Genomic DNA, 22900 nt, shown 5'->3' with positions numbered 1-22900 from the left:
AATGGGAATGAATTTCAAACACCAGGGCACCGTTGATTGCCGACAAAACATTGAGATGCCTGGTTTTTGAATTTTAGTAAATCCAAAACTCGTCTGAAATTCATGAAACTTGGCATGCTATCATGGAGCGGCATCAACATGCTGTGGTAATTTTTTTGTTCCATTTGGGGTAGGTTTGGGTATATGCTTCTCACAAACCAGAGCTTCTCACAACAAGCATGATGGTTTCGGTAGGGAACGCCCCTCCTTTGGGGACGAAACAATATCCATTGCCTCTTATTGCTTTCAAAAATTTTCTCGTGTCAACATAGAACAACAGGAGTGTTGTGTTATTTTTTGTGATTTTTGGGGTTTGTTTGGACATTTTTATGCATTAAGTGAGTTTTCAATGCATTTATGTGCATAATTCAAATTTGATCTACATGCACATGTTCCAGTCCATATAAATTGGTTGAAAATCAAATATGTGTCCTTGGGTGCATGCTTAGGTCCCATGCAAGAAATGGGAATGAATTTCAAACACCAGGGCACCGTTGATTGCCGGCAAAACATTGAGATGCCTGGTTTTTAAATTCTAGTAAATCCAAAACTCGTCTGTAATTCATGAAACTTGGCATGCTATCATGGAGCGGCATCAACATGCCGTGGTAAATTTGTTGTCACATTTGGGGCAGGTTTGGGTATATGCTTCTCACAAACCAGAGCTTTTCACAACAAGCATGATTGTTTCGGTAGGGAACGCCCCACCTTCCGGGGACGAAACGATATCCATTGCCTCTTATTGCTTTCAAATATTTTCTCGTGTCAACATGGAACAACATGAGTGTTGTGTCAATTTTTGTGATTTTTGGGGTTCGTTTGGACATTTTTATGCATTAACATAGTTTTCAATGCATTTATGTTTTTCGTGTCCATTTTGAGATAAGGCGCACTCGAATAAGGACAGCCAACAAAGGCATTTTGAAAAAAATAGCTGCCACTTTAATATCTCAAATGTTTGTATAATTCAAACCGTGTGCGTTCGGTTAACCATTCACGTGACGCCACGTGTCTTGGTTTTAGTGGCTATAGGAGGTGATGTATGGACAGCTGCTTTACTTAACGGGAGGCGTGCGAGCGCAGTCCGGTGCGCAGGCTCACCGAGAAGCGTACAAGCTGTTCAACGCAAGATTTGTGCATCTCTTCAACGCAAACGGTTCAGATTATGGTATGCAAATTAAAGCCAGACTTCGGCGATAAGCCAAGAGACACTGCGATTTGTCAAAATATGCAGCTAAAAATCAATAGCACTATCTATTTTTTGCAACTAAAATTCAGTAATTAAGCATAGATTTCATGCATACTAGAGATTAAGCAGTCGTTCTCACCAGGAAGCGAGACAGCCTTGGACCGCCGCCCGCCTCGCTCCCACTGGTCTATATTAATGGCGCCGCCGAGCGGCCGCACCCCCCATCCTCGCCACACACACAATTCCTCTCTCTCCGCTCGCATCCTCGACGCCGCTCTGAGTCCTCAAAGCCGTCGGTGTACGAGGATGCCGTCGAAGCGCCCCATCGGAGGGAGTGGCGACGCCGGGGCTGCTGAAGCACCGGAGCACGGCGTGAATATGGAGACAGAGGTTCCCGTCCCCGCCGATGAGGTGGAGAACGAGGCTGCCAACAAGCGGAGGCGGGTCGAGAAAGAACCGCAAGCGACTCTCAGGCCTAGAATTCATCAACAACCTCCCCGATGATCTGTTGATAGTCATCATATCCCTCCTCCCAATCAAATATCGGGCGAGGACAGCCGCCCTTTCCCGGCGGTGGCGCACCCTATGGCTCCGCACCCTTGTTGACCTCCTCGATGCCCACAAGCTCTGCCATGGCTATCGCCAAAGCTTGGATGTGTTCTCCCAGATCCTCGATAGTCATGATGGCCCTATCAAAGGCCTTATCACGGGCAAGTTCCGTTCCAATGGCAAGGATCGAGCTAAGCTTGCCGAGTGGTTCTGATCCCGCGCCACAGATTAGCTCGAGAAGCTAAGTTATAATGATGGGCATATGCACTTGCTGTCAATGTCCGCGCTCCGCTTCGCGCCCACGCTGCGCCTCACCAAGTTCATGGACTGCCATTCCCCCCTTAATGACGCGCCCGCTCTTTTTCTACCACGACTGAAACACCTCGCGCTCGTCGTCGTCCGCATCCTAAAGGATGACATGGAGCGCCTGCTCCGCGGCTGTACTGTACTCGAGTTCCTTCGTCTTCAGGCGATGAATTGGTCAAGTACCTTGCACATCACCTCCAGGACTCTCCGGACTATTTATGTGTGTTGCTGGTGCTGCAACAAGAGATCACAAAAGGTGGACCACAATATGGTCATCCAGGACACACCTTCACTTGAGAGATTACTTGTAGTTGATCAACAAGGTCCAACAAGAATCAATGTCATTTCTGCGCCGAAATTGAAAGTGGTGGGCTACTCGTCTATCAAATACTTCAACTTTCAGGTACAACAGTCACCTTATATACCTCTCCTTCTTGATATCAACGTTATTTCTAGTTTTGAAGACTCATGTTCGTCTGTCATCCAGCGAAGCTTCACCCAGACTCTGGGCACATTGAAGGTCTTGGCACTAGATTCTGTCGCCCCCAACCTGGACCAAGTTGTCAGTTGCCTGAGATGCTTTCCGTGCCTGAAGAAGCTGTATATCAAGGTGATGTTCCTTTCCTGTTAAAAGTTAACCATAAGGGAGTTTAATTTTTTGCACCTTTTCCCAAGTTTACAATGACAATGTACTACGATTCCTGAAGGAATTTTGGAGGATTTTAGGTCATACACCCCCACCCCATATTGATTGCTTCATTCATATGGTTACAATCATCCATAATCAGTTCTCCTTTGGATTCATCTGTACTAGTTTTCTTAGGGAATTTATCATCCAATCCAACCTCTTGTGAAGAAGGCTACATGTTTCTACTCCCTCCGTCCCATAATGTAAGACATTTTTTAACACTAGTGTGGTGTCAAAAAATGTCTCACATTATGGGACGGAGGGATTAGATTGTAATCAAATTCCCATGTTAATCATGCCAGGTCGAAGATGGCATGTTGGTGCATTTTACAAATCCTGCAAACCAAATGGGCGTGTAGCAGTGTTCAAAACTGCATGTAGGCACCAACACGTTCTCTTATTTTGCAGTGCATATTAGTCCGGGAGGTGGATGAGGTTTATAACGACAATCACATCGAATGCCTAGATCTGAATCTCTCAAATATTACTTTGAACTCCTACCGAGGGACCCCACCGGAGATTACACTCGCCAGGTTCTTTCTTGCCAGAGCAAAGGTCCTGAGGCTAGTTTGGTTGAACATGCATTTAATTAGGAAAGATCAATGGTATGATTATCAAAGCCAGCTGGTACTGTGGAATGGAAGTGCCTCCAAAAATGCTGAACTTCGTATTGGTAGAGCATATGGCAAAGCAATTGGAAGTTATTGTGTCAAACCCATACATGACTTGTCAGCGGCTGATCCCTTTTCAGAAATGACGCAGCTTGCAATGTTTGAATTTGGGCGTTGTAATATTTGAATTTGAACCGTGCAATATTTATGGTATTTTTTATATTGAACCATTTCTGTTCTCTTGTCTCAACGCAAACAGTTCATCCAGGTGAACCGCATGTCATACATCGCACACACCTTGATCTGGCTGACCGTTTCTTTTGTGTTGCGTAATCACAAACAGTTCATCCGAGTGAACAATGTACATCGCACACACCTTGATCTGGCAGACCGTTTCCGTTGTGTTGCCTAATCACAATCAGTTCATCCGACTGAACCGTATGCTGTACATCGCACACACCTTCATCTGGCTGCCCGTTTCTTTTGTTCCTCCTCATCGAAAATGGTTAATTGAACTGAACCGTATGCCCTGAATCGCACATGCAACTAAAATCTGAACCGTCTTTGATGCATCCGTCATCACAAATGTTTTGCGCCTTTTTTGACGGTTTTTTACACCACCGTTTGCGATTACTGCATTGCACACAGTTTTGTCGAAGGGTCTCTGATCGTAGTGTCGCGTTAGCAGCATCCTGCAGTAGTGCTCCCTTTTTGCTCATGATGAGAAAATTCACTATTATTATATTCTCAAATTATTTCTGTTCTCATTAAAGGGAGAAGCTAAGACTTGGTATAACACTCCTGCTCCTGGTTGTGTGCGTAGTCCCCAGGATATGATGTACTACGTATCTGAAATATATTTTCCTGCGCATAATAAACAAGCTGCCTTACAGGAAATATTTAACTTTGTGCAAATTGAAGAAGAGAGTCTCCCACAAGCTTGGGGGAGGCTTCTCCAATTGCTTAATGCTTGGCCTGATGATCCTCTTAAGAAAAATGAAATACTTGATATCTTCTATAATAGATTAACCGATGCTTCTAGGGATTACGTAGATAGTTGTGCTGGTTGTGTTTTCAGGGAACGGACAATTGGACAGGCTGAGGAATTATTGAATAACATGTTGAAAAATTATGATGATTGGATCCTTCCTGAAACTATACTTAAACCCACTCCAAAGAAGAGGGGTATCTTATATCTCAGTCCCGAAGATATGCAAGAGGCAAAGAAATCTATGAAGAAAAAAGGTATTAAAGTAGAGGATGTTCAAAATTTACCACCTATCGAAGAATTTCATGGCCTCAACACACCACCACCATCAAGGGTGGTAGAGGTAAATTCTTTATTAAAGTTCGATGAAGGTTATATCCCTTATAATAAACATCCAGTCAATGCTTATATGAGTTTGATAATTACATTAGGAAGCAAGATCACTTCAATGCAAATGTTATGAAACAACTGAAATACAATTCTGATATGATTGCTCGATTGAGTGACTTGTTATTTAGAATCTCAAATGTTGTTAGAGGTGTAGGAAAGCATGCCTCTATGGTTCAAACTCAATTAGAACTTGTTGATAAATCTCATAGAGAGTTGCTCGATGAAATGAACAATAATATCAATGATCATGCTGTTAGAGTAATGACTAGAGGAGATAGAATGACTCAGGAACCACTTTATCCTGAGGGACACCCTAAAAGAATTGAACAAGACTCTCAAAGAATTAACACTGATGCACCTAGTCCTTCTAAAAACAAAAAGAAGAAAAATGATAGGACTTTGCATACCTCTAGTGAACCTGAAATAGAAAACCTCCTAAAGCTGATAATGATGTATCTATTTCTGATGCTGAAACTCAATCTAGTAATGAACACTCACCTTCTGATAATGAAAAAGATAATGATGAGGTTCACGCAGACACGCAAACAAAGAATAAAGAATCAGACAATGATGTTGAAATAGAACCAGCTATTGATCTTGATAACCCACAACCCAAGAATAAAAGATATGATAAAAGAGACTTTGTTGCTAGAAAACATGGTAAGGAAAGAGTACCATGGGTTAAAAAACCTATGCCCTTTCCACCTAAGTCAACTCAGAAGAAAGATGATGAAGAATTTGAACGCTTTGCTGAAATGCTTAGGCCAGTCTTTTTGCGTACTTGTTTTACTGATATCTTAAAAATGCCTCCTTATGCAAAATACATGAAAGACATCATCACCAATAAGAGAAAAATACCGGTCTCCACTATGCTTGCTAATTATTCTTTTAAGAATGGAGTACCTAAAAAGCTTGGAGATCCGGGAATACCAACTATACCTTGCTCCATCTAAAGAAATTATGTGAAAACTGCTTTGTGTGATTTAGGAGCTGGTGTTAGTGTTATGCCTTTCTCTTTATATAAAAGACTTGATTTGAATAAACTCACACCTACTGAAATATCTTTGCAAATGGCTGACAAATCAACTGCCATACCTATCTGTATTTGTGAGGACGTGCCCGTTGTTGTTGCTAATGTTACTATTCTTACTGACTTTGTTATACTTGAGATGCCCGAGGACGACAACATGTCAATTATCCTTGGTAGACCCTTTTTGAATACTGCAGGGGCTGTTATTGATTGCAATAAAAGCAAGGACATGTTTCATATCAACGGTAATGAGCATACAGTGCACTTTCCAAAGAAACAATTCCAAGTGAATGGTATTAATGTTATTGAAAAATCTCCGACAATCACTATTGGAAGTTTTCAACTACCTCTACCTATTGCCAAAAAGAAATATGAAATGCTTATTGTTGGGGACATTCATATCCCTGTTGAGGTAACTTAGTGTTTTACGAAAGTTCTTCGGTTTCATGCTAATCGAAGGTGGTTGTTAATAAGACTTGATCAACCTTATTAATGAATCTTTTTAAGAGGTATGAAGTTGATGAAATTAGTAAGCACTACCTTCTGCTCTCTACTTTTACTTTCTGTTTTCCTTAGTTAAATAAAATAAAATGCCGTGTTTTGTCTGTTTTCTGAATTTCTAGTGCAATAAAAAATGACCCAAAAATAGAAGTTCTTAGAATGCCCTGAAAATTTAATATGATTTTTTTTCTGAATATTTAAGAATTTTTGGTGCAAATAACATTAGAGGGGGTTGCACTAGGTGGACAAAACCCACCTGGGCGCGCCAGCACCCCCAGGCGCGCCCTGGTGGGTTGTGGTCCCCACGTGGGCCCCCTCACTTATCCCTTTAGCGCATGTCATCCCCTACCTCTAGAAAAAATTCATCATTGCTCTCTCCCTCATGTTCTTGCTCACAAACCCGCGGATTTCAATCTCTTTGCTCGAAGCTCCGTTTCCAAAACTGTTTTGGGGGATTGCTACTTGGTATGTGACTCCTCCATTGGTCCAATTAGTTTTTGCTTTAGTGGTTTATATTTTGAATAATTAGTTACACTTGGTGCTACTGTAGTTGAGCTTGCATGTTGAATTCTTACAGTTCTAAGTAGTTTGAATGCTTGATATGCCCTATATGCATCCCCATGAGTAGTTGCTATCAATCTTGTGAAGTTTGTTGAGAAAAAATTTCTGCAGTAAAAATTTCAGAATTTTGTTCATAGGAAAAAGATGAGTTTCTTTACGAAGTTTGCTTCCAAGAAGAACTCCAAGGGGGTTATTGGGAAGTTATCGGACAATGATCTCCATACCCGGAGAATGGCGGGGGTGCGGCCATGTGAACGGCCTCACAACCCCTTCATGGATGGAGCTGGAATTCGTCACGAGTTTGCACAATTTGCTGCTAATGTCGGCTTCACCGACTTCATCGCAGCTGAGTGTGAACTGTATCATCTCCTCACAAATTCCTTTGTGCAAAGTTTCCATTTTCTGAGTAGGAATAACCCCCCTGAGGTGAAATTTAATTTATATGCTGAAACCCATCAGATACCACTTACTAAATGATAACCCAACAGTATAGGGGATCGCAACAGTTTTCGAGGGCAGAGTATTCAACCCAAATTTATTGATTCGACACAAGGTGAGCCAAAGAATATTCTCAAGTATTAGCAGCTGAATTGTCAATTCAACCACACCTGGAAGAATTAATATCTGTAGCAAAGTAATATGGAAGTAACGGTAATGGTGGGAAAAGTAACAGTAGCAGTTTTTTGTAGTAATCGTAACAGTGGGAACGGAAAAGTAAGTAAGCAAAGATCAATATGTGAAAAGCTCGTAGGCATTGGATCACTGATGGATAATTATGTCGGATGCGATTCCTCATGCAACAGTTATAACATAGGGTGACACAGAACTAGCTCCAGTTCATCAATGTAATGTAGGCATGTATTCCGAATATAGTCATATGTGCTTATGGAAAAAACTTGCATGAAATCTTTTGTCCTACCCTCCCGTGGCAGCGGGGTCCTATTGGAAACTAAGGGATATTAAGGACTCCTTTTAATAGAGTACCGGACCAAAGCATTAACACTTAGTGAATACATGAACTCCTCAAACTACGATCATCACCAGGAGTGGTCCCGATTACTGTCACTTTGGGGTTGCCGGATCATAACACATAGTAGGTGACTATTGACTTGCAAGATAGGATCAAGAACTCACATATATTCATGAAAACATAATAGGTTCAGATCTGTAATCATGGCACTCGGGCCCTAGTAACAAGCATTAAGCATAGCAAAGTCATAGCAACATCAATCTCATAACATAATGGATACTAGGGATCAAACCCTAACAAAACTAACTCGATTACATGATAAATCTCATCCAACCCATCACCGTCCAGCAAGGCTACGATGGAATTACTCACGCACGGCGGTGAGTATCATGAAATTGGTGATGGAGGATGGTTGATGATGAGGACGGCAACAGATTCCCCTCTCCGAAGCCCCGAACGGACTCCAGATCAGCCCTCCCGAGAGAGATTAGGGCTTGCCGGCGGCTCCGTATCGTAGAACGCGACGAATCCTTGTCTCTGATTTTTTTTTCACCTCGAACGTGAATATATAGAGTTGGAGTTGAGGTCGGTGGAGCCTCAGGGGGCCCACGAGACAGGGGGCGCGCCCAGGGGGGCAGGCGCGCCCCCACCCTCATGGAAAGGTGTGGCCCCACTGGTGTTGATTCTTTCGCCAGTGTTTTTTGTGAATTCCAAAAATATTCCCCGTGAAGTTTCACGTCATTCCGAGAACTTTTATTTCTGCACAAAAATAACACCATGGCAATTCTGCTAAAAACAGCGTCAGTCCGGGTTAGTTCCATTCAAATCATGCAAGTTAGAGTCCAAAAAAGGGGCAAAAGTGTTTGGGAAAGTAGATACGATGGAGACGTATCAACTCCCCCAAGCTTAAACCTTTGCTTGTCCTGAAGGAATTCAGTTGACAAACTGAAAGTGATAAAGAAAAACTTTTACAAACTCTGTTTGCTCTTGTTGTTGTAAATATGTAAAGCCAACATTCAAGTTTTCAGCAAAGATTATGAACCAACCATATTCACAATAACACTTAAGTCTCATGTTTACTCATATCAATGGCATAATCAACTAGCGAGCAATAATAATAAATCTCGGATGACAACACTTTCTCAAAACAATCATTATATGATATGACTAGATGGTATCTCGCTAGCCCTTTCTGAGACCGCAAAACATAAATGCAGAGCACCTCTGAAGATCAAGGACTGACTAGACATTGTAATTCATGGTAAAAGACATCCAGTCATAGTCATACTCAATGTAAACTAATAGTAATGCATGCAAATGACAGCGGTGCTCTCTAACTAGTGCTTTTTAATAAGAGGATGATGACTCAACATAAAAGTAAATATATAGGCCCTTCACAGAGGGAAGCAGGGATTTATAGAGGTGCCAGAGCTCGATTTTTGAAATAGAGATAAATAATATTTTGAGTGGCATACTTTCATTGTCAACATAACAATCAAGAGATCTCGGTATCTTCCATGCTACACACATTATAGGCGGTTCCCAAATAGAATGGTAAAGTTTATACTCCCCCACCACCAACAAGCATCAATCCATGGCTTGCCCGAAACAACGGGTGCCTCCAACTAACAACAGTCCTCAGGGAGTTTTGTTTGCAATTATTTTGATTTGGTTTAAGCATGGGACTGGGCATCCCGGTGACCAGCCTTTTTCTCGTGAGTGAGGATCGGAGTCCACTGCTCTTGAGATTAACCCGCCTAGCATGGAAGATACAGACATCCCTAGTTGATACATGAGCTATTCGAGCATATAAAACAGAATTTCATTTGAAGGTTTAGAGTTTGGCACAAACAAATTTACTTGGAACGGCAGGTAGATACCGCATATAGGAAGGTATGGTGGACTCATATGGAATAACTTTGGGGTTTATGGAAGTGGATGCACAAGCAGTATTCCCGCTTAGTACAAGTGAAGGCTAGAAAAAGACTGGGAAGCGACCAACTAGAGAGCGACAACAGTCGTGAACATGCATTTAAATTAATCAACACTCAGTGCAAGCATGAGTAGGATATAATTCACCATGAACATAAATATCGTGGAGGCTATCTTGATTTTGTTTCAACTACATGCGTGAACATGTGCCAAGTCAAGCCACTCGAATCGTTCAAAGGAGGATACCACCCTATCATACCACATCACAAACATTTTAATAGCATGTTGGCACGCAAGGTAATCCATTATAAACTCCTAGCTAATTAAGCATGGCATGAGCAACTATAATCTCTAATTATCATTGCAAATATGTTTCATTCATAATAGGCTGAATCAGGAACGATGAACTAATCATATTTACAAAAACAAGATAGGTCGAGTTCATACCAGCTTTTCTCATCTCAATCAGTCCATCATATATCGTCATTATTGCCTTTCACTCGCACGACTGAATGGTGTGGATAATAATAATAGTGCACATGCATTGGACTAAGCTGGAATCTGCAAGCATTTAAAACAAAGCAGAAGACAAGGTAATATGGGCTCTTTGTTAAATCAACAATAATGCATATAAGAGCCACTTCAGCATTTTCATCATGGTCATCTCCTCTCGACCCCCAGAGAAAAGAAAAGAAACTATTTACACGGGAAAGCTCCCAACAAGTAAAAGAAGAACGATAAATCCTTTTGGGTTTTCTTTTAATTATTACTACTACAGGCATGGAAAGTAAACTAGCCAAAAGCTACAACTAATTTTTTTTGGTTTTTCTTAAGGTTTTTCAAACACACAAGAAGACGCTTAGAAAAGAAAATGAACTAGCATGGATAGTAGAATGAAAAGTATGAGCACCGACAACTGACATGAATGTGTGAACATGAATGTAATGTCTGTGAGAAATACGTACTCCCCAAGCTTAGGATTTTGGCCTAAGTTGGTCTATGCCCATGGATCAAAGTGGTCCTCTGTAGTGTACTGAGGAGGATCCTCGGGGTGCCACTGGTTGGTGATCTCTTCTGGATCCCACTGATAAACAGACTGCCGATAAAGGTCAAGTGGTGGCTCCGGCTCAGCCTCTGGAGCAGGTGTCACGCTCAAGTATGCATGAACGACCTCCGGCAGAATGAGGTACGTGCCTGAAAATATGTTAAACAAAGGGGGATCAGGCAAGGTAATAATCTCATAGTAGTTTTTATCAAATATCAATCTATATTTAAGCATCTTCTTTTTATCTTTAACAATAAAATCATGTGCCAGCATACTCTTATAATCTAGAAAAATAGGAGGCAACAACTTTTCCTCTTTCTCATAATGCCTAATAGATATGTTAAAGTATGCAGCAAGGCGCGAAGCAAAGATGCCACCGATGATGGTGCCCTTCAGACTTAATCGTTTAGCAATAATAGCGCCTAAAATGAAAGTTGTATCATGAAACAAAGCATGGCGCAAAATAACAATATCAGGAGCATTGAGATTTCCACTATTCCCGCAACCAATTAAACATCGACTAGCAAATATTGCAAAGTAACGTAGAGCAGGAAAATGTATGCTAGTGATTCTTGCATCGGAAACTTTCCTCGTTTCCCCTACAACAATCATATCAATGAACCCTTCACATCATTACGATGTGGTTCCTCTATGCTACCCGCAAAGGGTATCTTACAGACCCGGCAGAAATCATATAGTGACATCTCCTTAACCTCATCATATAAATAAAATTCCACCAAAGGTAGTGATTTCTTAGCATGAAAGTAAAAATTTTGCACGAAAATATTAGTGAGGAGGAGATACTGGTCGCGGAGGAAGTCGATGAGGCCTGCATCCTCAGCCAAATAATAAAAGTCATGATGAATCCCGGCTTCTCTCAAGAACTCATCGCAAGGCCATTCACACGGACGAACTTCCGCGGTGCGAGGAAGATTATATTTGGGCTTCTTATTCTATTCACTTTGCTTATCCTTCGAGCTTCGGCTCGAAGAGCCTCTCAAAAATCTCTTGAACATTTTCTCCCTCTGAAAATTTTCTAAAATTTTTAGTGACTCAAAATAAAAGTGAAGAAAACTCAACAAAATTGATAGCAACTACTCCCACAAGTGCCAAGAGGCTATATCATGCATTAAAACTACTTTGGACCGTATAAATTTGACATGCAAGCTCAAGAACAGGGTCACCTAAGCAGCAAAAATTTGCAATAAATAAAGCACTAGAACAAAAACTAATTGGACCGTTGGAGGATTCACATACCGAAGAACAATCTCCCCAAACAGTTTTGTGAATGGAGCTTTGAGCAAGGAGATCAAAAATGGCAGCAAGATGAGCTAGAACACGGGTTTGAGCTATGGGAGGTTTTTTTGGAGGAAGACGAAGTGTGTGGGTGCTGGAATAAGTGGAGGGGGGCCACATGGGGCCCACGGGGCACGGGGCGCGCCCTGGACCCTCGTGGCCAGGTGGTGGCCCCCTCCGGTGTGTTCTCAGTTCCAGATATTCTTAAATATTCCACAAAAAATCATATTTCAATTTCAGGGCATTTGGAGAACTTCTATTTTCGGGGTATTTTTTGTTGTTGCAAGGATAATTAAGAAACAGACAGAAAATACTATTTTTGCTTTATTTAATCTAAATAATAGAAAGCAAAAGGAGGGTACAGAGAGTTGTGCTTTCTAACTTCATCCATCTCATGCTCATCAAAAGGAATCCACTAACAAGGTTGATCAAGTCTTGTTAGCAAACTCATTCCGAATCGCATGAAACCGGAGAATTTTTGAATAGCACTAGGTTACCTCAACGGGGATATGCATGTCCCCAACAATAAGAATATCATATTTCTTCTTGACAGTAGGAAGAGGGAATTCAAAACCTCCAATAGTAATAGTTGGAATTTTTCCAATAGAGTTGATACTGTGGACTTGGGGTTGTTTCCTCGGAAAGTGTACCGTATGCTCATTACCATTAACATGAAAAGTGACATTGCCTTTGTTGCAATCAATAACAGCCCCTGCAGTATTCAAAAAGGTTATACCAAGAATAATAGACATACTATCGTCCTCGGGAATATCAAGAATAACAAAGTCCGTTAAAATAGTAACGTTTGCAACCACCACAGGCACATCCTCACAAATACCGACAGGTATAGCAGTTGATTTATCGGCCATTTGCAAAGATATTCCAGTAGGTGGCAACTTATTCGAATCAAGTCTACGATATAAAGAGAGAGGCATAACACTAACACCGGCTCCAAGATCACATAAAGCAGTTTTAACATAGTTTCTTTTAATGGAGCATGGTATAGTTGGTACTCCTGGATCTCCTAGTTTCTTGGGTATTCCACCTTTAAAAGTATAATTAGCGAGCATGGTGGAAATTTTAGCTTCCGGTAACTTTCTTTTATTTCTAACAATATCTTTCATATACTTAGCATAAGGATTCATTTTAAGCATATCAGTCAAACGCATGCGCAAAAAGATAAGTTTAATCATTTCAGCAAAGTGCTCAAAATCCTCATCATCCTTTTTCTTGGATGGTTTAGGAGGGAAAGGCATGGGTTTCTGAACCCATGGTTCTCTTTCTTTACAGTGCTTCCTAGCAACAAAGTCTCTCTTATCATAACGTTGATTCTTTGATTGTGGGTTATCAAGATCAACAGCAGGTTCAATTTCTATATCATTGTTATTGCTAGGTTGAGCATCAACATGAACATCATCATTAATATTATCACTAGGTTCATGTTCGTCACAAGATTGTGTTTCAGCATCAGAAATAGAAATATCATTGGGATTCTCAGGTGTGTCAACAACAGGTTCACTAGAAGCATGCAAAGTCCTATCATTTTTCATATTCTTCTTCTTAGAAGAACTTGGTGCATCAACATTAGTTCTCTAAGAATCTTGCTCAATTATCTTAGGGTGGCCCTTAGGATACAAAGGTTCCTGAGTCATTTTATCCCCTCTAGTCATAACTCTAACATCATTATAATTTTTCTTATTATTTAATTCATTGAGCAAATCATTCTGAGCTTTAAGCACTTGTTCTACTTGAGTGGTAACCATAGAAGCATGTTTACTAATAAGTTTAAGTTCACCTTTAACTCTAGACATATAATCACTCAAGTGTTCAATCATATAAGCATTACTTTTCAATTGTCTACCAACATAAGCGTTGAAGTTTTCTTGTTTAACAATAAAATTATCAAACTCATCTAAGCATTGGCTAGCATACTTATAATGAGGAATATCACCTTCATCAAATCTATAGAGAGAATTTACCTTTACTACCTGTGTCGGGTTATCAAGACCATGTATTTCTTCAATAGGTGGTAAATTCTTAACATCTTCAGCTTTAATACCTTTTTCTTTCATAGATTTCTTTGCCTCTTGCATATCTTCAGGACTGAGAAATAGAATACCCCTTTTCTTCGGAGTTGGTTTAGGAAGTGTCTAATTATTATCATTACTCAACATATTTGTCAATAGCAATTTAGCTTGATTAACAGTTATTTCCCTGAAAACACAACCAGCACAACTATCCAGGTGGCCTCTGGAAGCATCGGTTAGTCCATTATAAAAGATATCAGGTATTTCATTTTTCTTGAGAGGATGATCAGGCAAAGCATTAAGTAATCGGAGAAGCCTCCCCCAAGCTTGTGGGAGACTCTCTTCTTCAATTTGCACAAAATTATATATTTCCCTTAAGGCAGCTTGTTTCTTATGAGCGGGGAAATATTTAGCAGAGAAGTAATAAATCATATCCTGGGGACTATGCACACAACCAGGATTAAGAGAATTAAACCATGTTTTAGCATCACCCTTTAATGAGAATGGAAATAATTTAAGGATACAGTAGTAACGAATTTTTACCTCATGAGTGAATAGGGTGGCTATATCATTTAATTTAGTAAGACGTGCCACAACAATTTTAGATTCATAGCCATAAAAAGGATCAGATTCAACCAAAGTAATTAACTCAGGATCGATAGAGAAATCATAATCCTTATCAGTAATACATATAGGTGAAGTAGCAAAAGTAGGGTCATATTTCATTCTAGCATTCAAAGTTTTTTTCTTTCAGCTTAGCTAATAATTTCTTAAGATCATATCTATCATTGCAGGCAAGAAAATCTCTAGCAGTTTCTTCATCCATAACATAACCCTCAGGCACAACATGTAGTTCATATCTAGGGGGAGAATCTTCATCATCACTTCCATCAATATTATCAGTTTCAATAATTTCATTCTCTCTAACCCTAGCAAGTTGTTCATCAAGAAATTCACCTAATGGCACAGTATTATCAAGCATAGAAGTAGTTTCATCATAAGTATCAAGCATCGCAGAAGTGGCATCATCAATAACATGCGACATAGTAGAATCAATAACAGAAGCAGGTTTAGGTGTCGTGAGTTTACTCAAAACAGAAGGTGAATCAAGTGCAGAGCTAGATGGCAGATTTTTACCTCCCCTCGTAGTTGAGGGATAAATCTTAGTTTTTTCGTCTTTCAAGTTCCTCATAGTGACCAACAGATATAAATCCCAAGTGACTCAAAGAATAGAGCTATGCTCCCCGGCAACGGCGCCAGAAAATAGTCTTGATAACCCACAAGTATAGGGGATCGCAACAGTTTTCGAGGGTAGAGTATTCAGCCCAAATTTATTGATTCAACAAAAGGGGAGCCAAAGAATATTCTCAAGTATTAGCAGCTGAGTTGTCAATTCAACCACACCTGGAAGACTTAATATGTACAGCAAAGTATTTAGTAGCAAAGTAATATCGAAGTAACGCTAACGGTGGCAAAAGTAACAGTAGCAGTTTTTTGTAGTAATCGTAACAGTGGCAACGGAAAAGTAACTAAGCAAAGATCAATATGTGAAAAGCTCATAGGCATTGGATCAGTGATGGATAATTATGTCGGATGCGATTCCTCATGCAACAGTTATAACATAGGGTGACACAGAACTATCTCCAGTTCATCAATGCAATGTAGGCATGTATTCCGAATATAGTCATACGTGCTTATGGAAAAGAACTTGCATGACATCTTTTGTCCTACCCTCCCGTGGCAGTGGGCTCTATTGGAAACTAAGGATATTAAGGCCTCCTTTTGATAGAGTACCGGACCAAAGCATTAACACTTAGTGAATACATGAACTCCTCAAACTACGTTCATCACCGGGAGTGGTCTCGATTATTGTCACTTCGGGGTTGCTGGATCATAACACATAGTAGGTGACTATTGACTTGCAAGATAGGATCAAGAACTCACATATATTCATGAAAACATAATAGGTTCAGATCTGAAATCATGGCACCTGGGCCCTAGTGACAAGCATTAAGCATAGCAAAGTCATAGCAACATCAATCTCAGAACATAATGGATACTAGGGATTAAATCCTAACAAAACTAACTCGATTACATGATAAATCTCATCCAACCCATTACCGTCCGGCAAGCCTACGATGGAATTACTCACGCATGGCTGTGAGCATCATGAAATTGGTGATGGAGGATGGTGATGATGACGATGGCGACTGATTCCCCTCTCCGGAGAACCGAACGGACTCCAGATCAGCCCTCCCGAGAGAGATTAGGGCTTGGCGGCGGCTTCGTATCTAAACGCGATGAATCCTTCTCTCTGATTCTTTTCTCCCCGAACGTGAATATATAGAGTTGGAGTTGAGGTCGGTGGAGCCTCAGGGGGCTCACAAGACAGGGGGCGTGCCCCCCACCCTCGTGGATAGGGTGTGGGCCCCCTGGTGTTGATTCTTTCGCTAGTATTTTTTATAAATTCCAAAAATATTCTCCGTGAAGTTTCAGGTCATTCCGAGAACTTTTATTTCTGCATAAAAATAACACCATGGCAATTCTGCTGAAATCAGCGTCAGTCCGGGTTAGTTCCATTCAAATCATGCAAGTTAGAGTCCAAAACAAGGGCAAAAGTGTTTGGAAAAGTAGATACGATGGAGACATATCACTGAATTTTGTGAGATATGTTTGATTCCCTCTGATAGGGATTTAATAGAGCCTAGGCCCGCGGAGTTTGATGGTTTTTACCGTACTCTGCCAGTGGGGGATGAGAGAGGGGTGTCGGGTGTTACTGCAACTAGTTTGCAGTTTCCTTCTGTGCATTACTTTGCTCTGTTCATAGCTAAGTGCTTAATTGTTAGGGAGAAGGTCGGTGCACTTTGTGCTCCGGACTTCACCATTTTACGTCGGACACTATACAGCGACAACACCTATAGTCTAGGGGCTATCATTGCATGTCGCCTACACCTTAACAGATCCAAGGGTAAAATTCATGGTGGTATTTACGCTACTCGCCTAGCGAGTCACTTTAACATTCAGATACGCTTACATGATTATCGTTTGCCCAAGGTTTATTTAGATCGTCAGGCTATGGCACATCATCAGTTTATCGATGGCGAGAGCACTGACATTCCTGTTCCTTACAACCTGGTTTTTAGTGAGGACACTCGTGATATTATTCCGTTGCCTGGACCTGCTTCGTTTGACTCTATTGCCAGGGGCGGATACAGGATCATGCCAGATGATATCTTCGCTTACCGTAATAACCAGGCGGTAGCAGAGGAGGAGCCTCAGGAGTGGGACCCTCAGGTGCCTGCTCCCCGGCACTTCAACGTGGGACCTGATGGCTTCTTCGAGTGATGATTACCAAGCTAGCACTAGTACATCGAGGTGCAATACAAATGGTTTTTAACCCCTTTCCGAGATGGCATTCTGAACCGTCGCCTAGTGAGTGACTACGATAGGGGGTCCTTCCCACACGACCCAGAAACCGCCGGGAATATGCCCTCCTAGCACACACGCTAGGCAAAATGAGGTCGTGTGCGACCGGTGAGCGATCAAGTACGGTTATACGTACAGTAGTGCTAAAAAATACAATTATACAGGCGAAATTGTTCCGTTCGTAAGTACATCCCACACAGTCAGTCCCCGCTAAACGTTTCCGTTCGTATATACATCCCACACAGTCGCTCCAAGGAAAACTTTTCCGTTCACAGGTACATCACACACAATTTTCCCCATGAAATTGTTTGTGATATAGTTGCCATTGCACATGATATTAACAATTTTATCGTTTGCGTTATCGAATGCATCACACACGGTGCGTAGAAAAAACTGTGTGGCAAAGGCTGTCCATCAGACACAGTTTTTATGTGGTAAACGTTTGCGCAAGGTGGCCTAATGCAAACAATTTTCAAGAGGATGTCGTGTGTGATTGTCCATTGATCCAACACGGTTTATTCCTAGAAACTGTGTTCGTTGCCTGAGGTCATCACTCGTGGTGTTTTCTCAATAACCACTTGCAATAGAAAAACCCAATTAGGAGGCTAATTGTCCTATTATTAATAATCCATTATTAATCTAATTGACATTTCATATTAAGCAAACAATATATTTCATTTCCATATTAAGGAAGCATGATTTCATAGTTGAAATACATCAGAGTACAACATCATATAGCTTCAGCACTCAGCTACTCCATTGCACAACTGCACTAGCACCAAGTTTCACATGCAACATCTAGAACCTTTCAAAATTGGCATCATAGACGGTACATAGACAGATCCATCTCATCTGGAAAACTGCTGAAGCGGAAGGCGACTATTGAGCCTTCATTGATGTTGAAGGTCTTTGCAACTTTAGGCCAGTGCTTGTGGATGATTGACCGTCCATCCTTCGTCCTCTTCATGAACACTTCAGTATTGAATCTTGGGTGTTGTATGAAAACCTTCCTCGCCTCCTGAACATAGAGGTGGTTTGAGAGGTAATCATCAGTGAACTGCTTTCGAAAGGCCTGAAAACAAGGATGTGCATAAATATCTTCTCTATATTGGAAATGGGGCAAAGGAACAAAAAAAAGGCAAGGCATAATAGTTTGTACCATCTTGTAGTGAACTGGTGTCTTCTTCATTGTGCAGGCAAAGATCTTGTTGTTTTCTGTCGCTAAATTCTTTATCCTAACAATCTTTCTGAGTTTCTTGACTTGATTGATATTCATGGACAACTCATTTCCCCATATGCAAAAAGGGTCGAACAGTGGGTCAAAACCTCTGACAGCAGGACCTACGTGTGCAAGACCAAATTGTTAAAAACCTAAATATTAGAATGGTTCTGGAAATTGCACAATAATGTGCTATTAGAGAACGGACCATGCATGATTAAGAATTAGGAAATATATAACTTGGATATGTTTATCATGTATTAAGTGCAACCAAATTCGATTTCTTCCTCACATGCACATCAATACAAAATTCTACCGACGACAATTGGACATTGCATTGCAGAGTTGAACCAAGAAGTCAACTAAACACCACAACAAATGAACCAAACATTACTGAGCACCACATTGCACAATATAACATACTCCTAATAGAAGATTAGACAGTTAACCAAACCAAGCATGCTTAACAACTTGGAAATGTAGCTATTGTATTTGTTTCTCATGTATTTAGTACAACCAAATTCAATTTATTTCTCACAAGGTATACAATAATAGAATGCACCCACAACAATTGAACATTGCATTGCATAATTGAACCAAACAGTTAACTAAACACCACAACAAATGAACCAAACGTTAACCGAGCACCACATTGCACAATATAACATACTCCTAAATAGGAGATCAGACACTTAACCAAACCAAGCATGCTTAAAAACTAAGAAATATAGCAAGTGTATTTGTTTCTCATGTATTTAATACATCCAAATTCAATTTATTTCTCACATGGTATACAATAACGGAATGCACCCACAACAATTGAACATCGCATTGCAGAGTTGAACCAAACAGTTAACTAAACACCAGAAAAAATGAACCAAACATTAACTGAGCACCACATTGCACAACATAACATACCCCTAATAGAAGATCAGACAGTTAACCAAACCAAGCATGCTTAACAACTTGGAAATATATCAATTGTATTTGTTTCCCATGTATTTAGTACATCCAAATTTAATTTATTTCTCACATGGTATACAATAACAGAATGCACCCACAACAATTGAACATCGCATTGCAGAACTGAACTAAACAGTTAACTAAACACCACAAAAAATGAACCAAACGTTAACTGAGCACCACATTGCACAATATAGCATACTCCCAATAGAAGGTCAGACAGTGAACCAAACCAAGCATGCTTAACAACTTGGAAATATATCAATTGTATTTCTTTCTCATCTATTTATTACAACCGAATTCGATTTACTTCTCACATGGTATACAATAACACAATGCACCCACAACTATTGAACATCGCATTGCAGAATTGAACCAAATAGTTAACGAAACACCACAACAAATGAACCAAATGTTAACTGAGCACCACATTGCACAATGTATGACATACTAGAAGATCAGATAGTTAACCAAACCAAGCATGCTTGACAACTTGGAAATATTGCAATTGTATTCGTTTCTCATGTATTTTGTAAAGATAAATTCAATTTATTTCTCACATGGAAGACAATACAAAATTGCAGCCTGAAGAATTGAACATCACATTTGCAGAATTGAACCAAACAGTTAACTGAAGACGACAACTAATTAACCAAACAATTAATAAGTGAGCCCCACATTGCACGGCATATAGAACATATACACTAGAGCAACAGATTGCATGGTAAAATTAGATAGCACAATTCACTAGAATTTGTTAAGGAAAGGCAGGAGCAGCACATGCAACGGATAAACCGAGCATGCTTGACTGGCGTAGCTAGCAAATGGCAAGGTGCTCCTCCAAGATCTGGGGGTCAGCATGAATGGCAGCCATCGCGACCTCATCCGCACGTGCGGACGTGACTTGCTTCTCCGCTGCCAAATGGTCCTTGAGCTCCTGCCTATACCGCGTGCACCATGGCTTAGGGCGACGCTTATTTGGTGGAGGGGTCGGTGATTTGGGTGGAAGGTGTCGTGCTGGCGGTCGGGGCATGTGGGATGTGGAAGGAGGAGGAGGATGGGGGTCGGGTGTGGATTAACTACTTGGATAGACGAGGCCGAGCAGCGTGAAGGAGGGTCGCCGGCAAGGCGGCAACACTGCAAGCAAGGAGCAAAGGTTTCAACATGGAAAGGAAGGCGGAAATAGGGGAAATGTGGCTTTTGGTAAGGGGGAGGGGCGGGTTGGCAGATATTTCCGCGGGAGCCGAAAATTTTGAATCGGTTCAGTGAAAAAACTGGCGCGCAAAGTCTCATCAGACACGGTCCCTTATTCAGAACTGTGTACGATATGTGAACATCACAAAGGATTCAGATAGCTTAACCCGTGTGTGATGAGTTCGAACGTGAAAAATTTTGGTTCGAATTTCCCTCGTTACAGTGGTCATCCATGTCATTGCATAAATTGGGTACACAAAGGAGACTACAACACACCCAGACTTCTGAATCGAGCAATTTCAACAATTAAACTGAGCTAGCTGACCTAAACATTACTCTAACAAATTAAAGACTGACGCTCTTAATTAAACAAAACAAAGAGTACTACTATGGCTGGTGCTCGTCGATCTCTGCCGCCTCCTTCATGTCTAGCTCGCGCCCGATGATTTCCTAGGGAAGGGGCTCCATGGCATCCATCGCACCATACTCGGCAAGCATCTCGCCATCTCTTTGGAAAAGGCTGCCACGCGCTGGGCGTGGGCAGCCTCGATCTGGGCTTGGACGGGCTCCGTTGTGGCAAGGTATGCGGCGGAGGAACAGACGGCTGCTCGAACACTCGCGGCGATTGCCAACTCTTCGGCCATGGGTTGCCGACCGTTGTCGGAGAGGCTTTATTCGTTTTGTGTGGTGACCGCCACGAGCTGGGCGTGGGTGGCCTCCATCAGGGCTAAGGCCGCCGCTGCAGAATGGACAGCTGTTGTGCCACTCTCGCCAGTTGCTATCCCCGAGGCAGATGTTGCTGCCGCCACCTGAGAAGCAACAACGGCCGTTTGGGCAGCCTTGGCCGATTGCGGCCGCGCTCATGCAATATACGGGCAAGTAAGGTTGGTTTGGACTGCTTCATCCCACAATACCGCCGGATCAAAATAAGACATTGGTGGTAAGTAGTATGACTATCACCGCCCACAAATCTTTGTGTTCTACGCATAGACCTGGCTCGGATGCCACTGTTGGGAAACATTGCATGGAAAACAAAAAAAATTCTACGCACATGCAAGATCTGTCCATGGAGATGCATAGCAATGAGAGTGGAGATTGTGTCTACGTACCATCGTAGATCGTAAGCGGAAGCATTTAAAAACGTGGTTGATGTAGTCGAACTCCTTCGCGTTCCAACCGATCGAGTACCGAACGTACGACACCTCCACGTTCAGCACACGTTCAGCTCGATGACGTCCTCCGCCTTCTTGATCTAGCAAGATGGCGAGGTAGTGGATGAGTTCTGGCAGCACGACGGTGTGGTGACGGTGATGGTGAAGCTATCTCCACAGGGCTTCGCCTAAGCACTACGAAAATATGACCGGGGGTGTAATGATGGAGGGGGGCGCCGCACACGGCTAAGGAATTGTTCTGGGTGTGCTAGGTGCCCCCTCCCACATATATATAGGTGGGGGTAGGAGGGAGCAGCTAGGAGGTGCCCCCAAGTAGGCCGAATTCTACTTCGGGTCTCTTCCCAAGTGGCGCCCCCTCCATGTTTAGGTGCGGGGGAAAGGCAGGAGGCGCCCCCCTTTTCCTTTCTCCCATGAGAAGGGGAAGGCAAGAGGGGTTAGCCCCCCTTTCCTTCCCTAGGGTCGGCCAGCTAGGGAGAGGGGCGCACCAGCCCCCGGTGGGCTGGTCTGTCCCTCCGTTGGCCCATTAGGCCCATATAGCTACCGGGGGTGCCCGGAACCCCTTCCGGTGACACGATGACTACCCGGTGCATCCCGAAACTCTTCTGGTGTCTGAATACCATCATCCTATATATCAATATTTACCTCTCGGCCATTTTGAGACTCCTCGTCATGTCCATGATCTCATCCGAGACTTCGAACAACATTCGATAACCAAATCATATAACTCATATAACACTATATCGTCAACGAATGTTAAGCGTGCGGACCCTACGGGTTCGAGAACTAAGTAGACATGACCGAGAC

The sequence above is a fragment of the Triticum aestivum genome, chromosome 2D, assembly GCF_018294505.1.
Source record: "Triticum aestivum cultivar Chinese Spring chromosome 2D, IWGSC CS RefSeq v2.1, whole genome shotgun sequence".
Lineage (NCBI taxonomy): Eukaryota > Viridiplantae > Streptophyta > Magnoliopsida > Poales > Poaceae > Triticum > Triticum aestivum.
The sequence above is the reverse complement of the archived record's forward strand: the minus strand, read 5'-3'. Positions refer to the sequence as shown.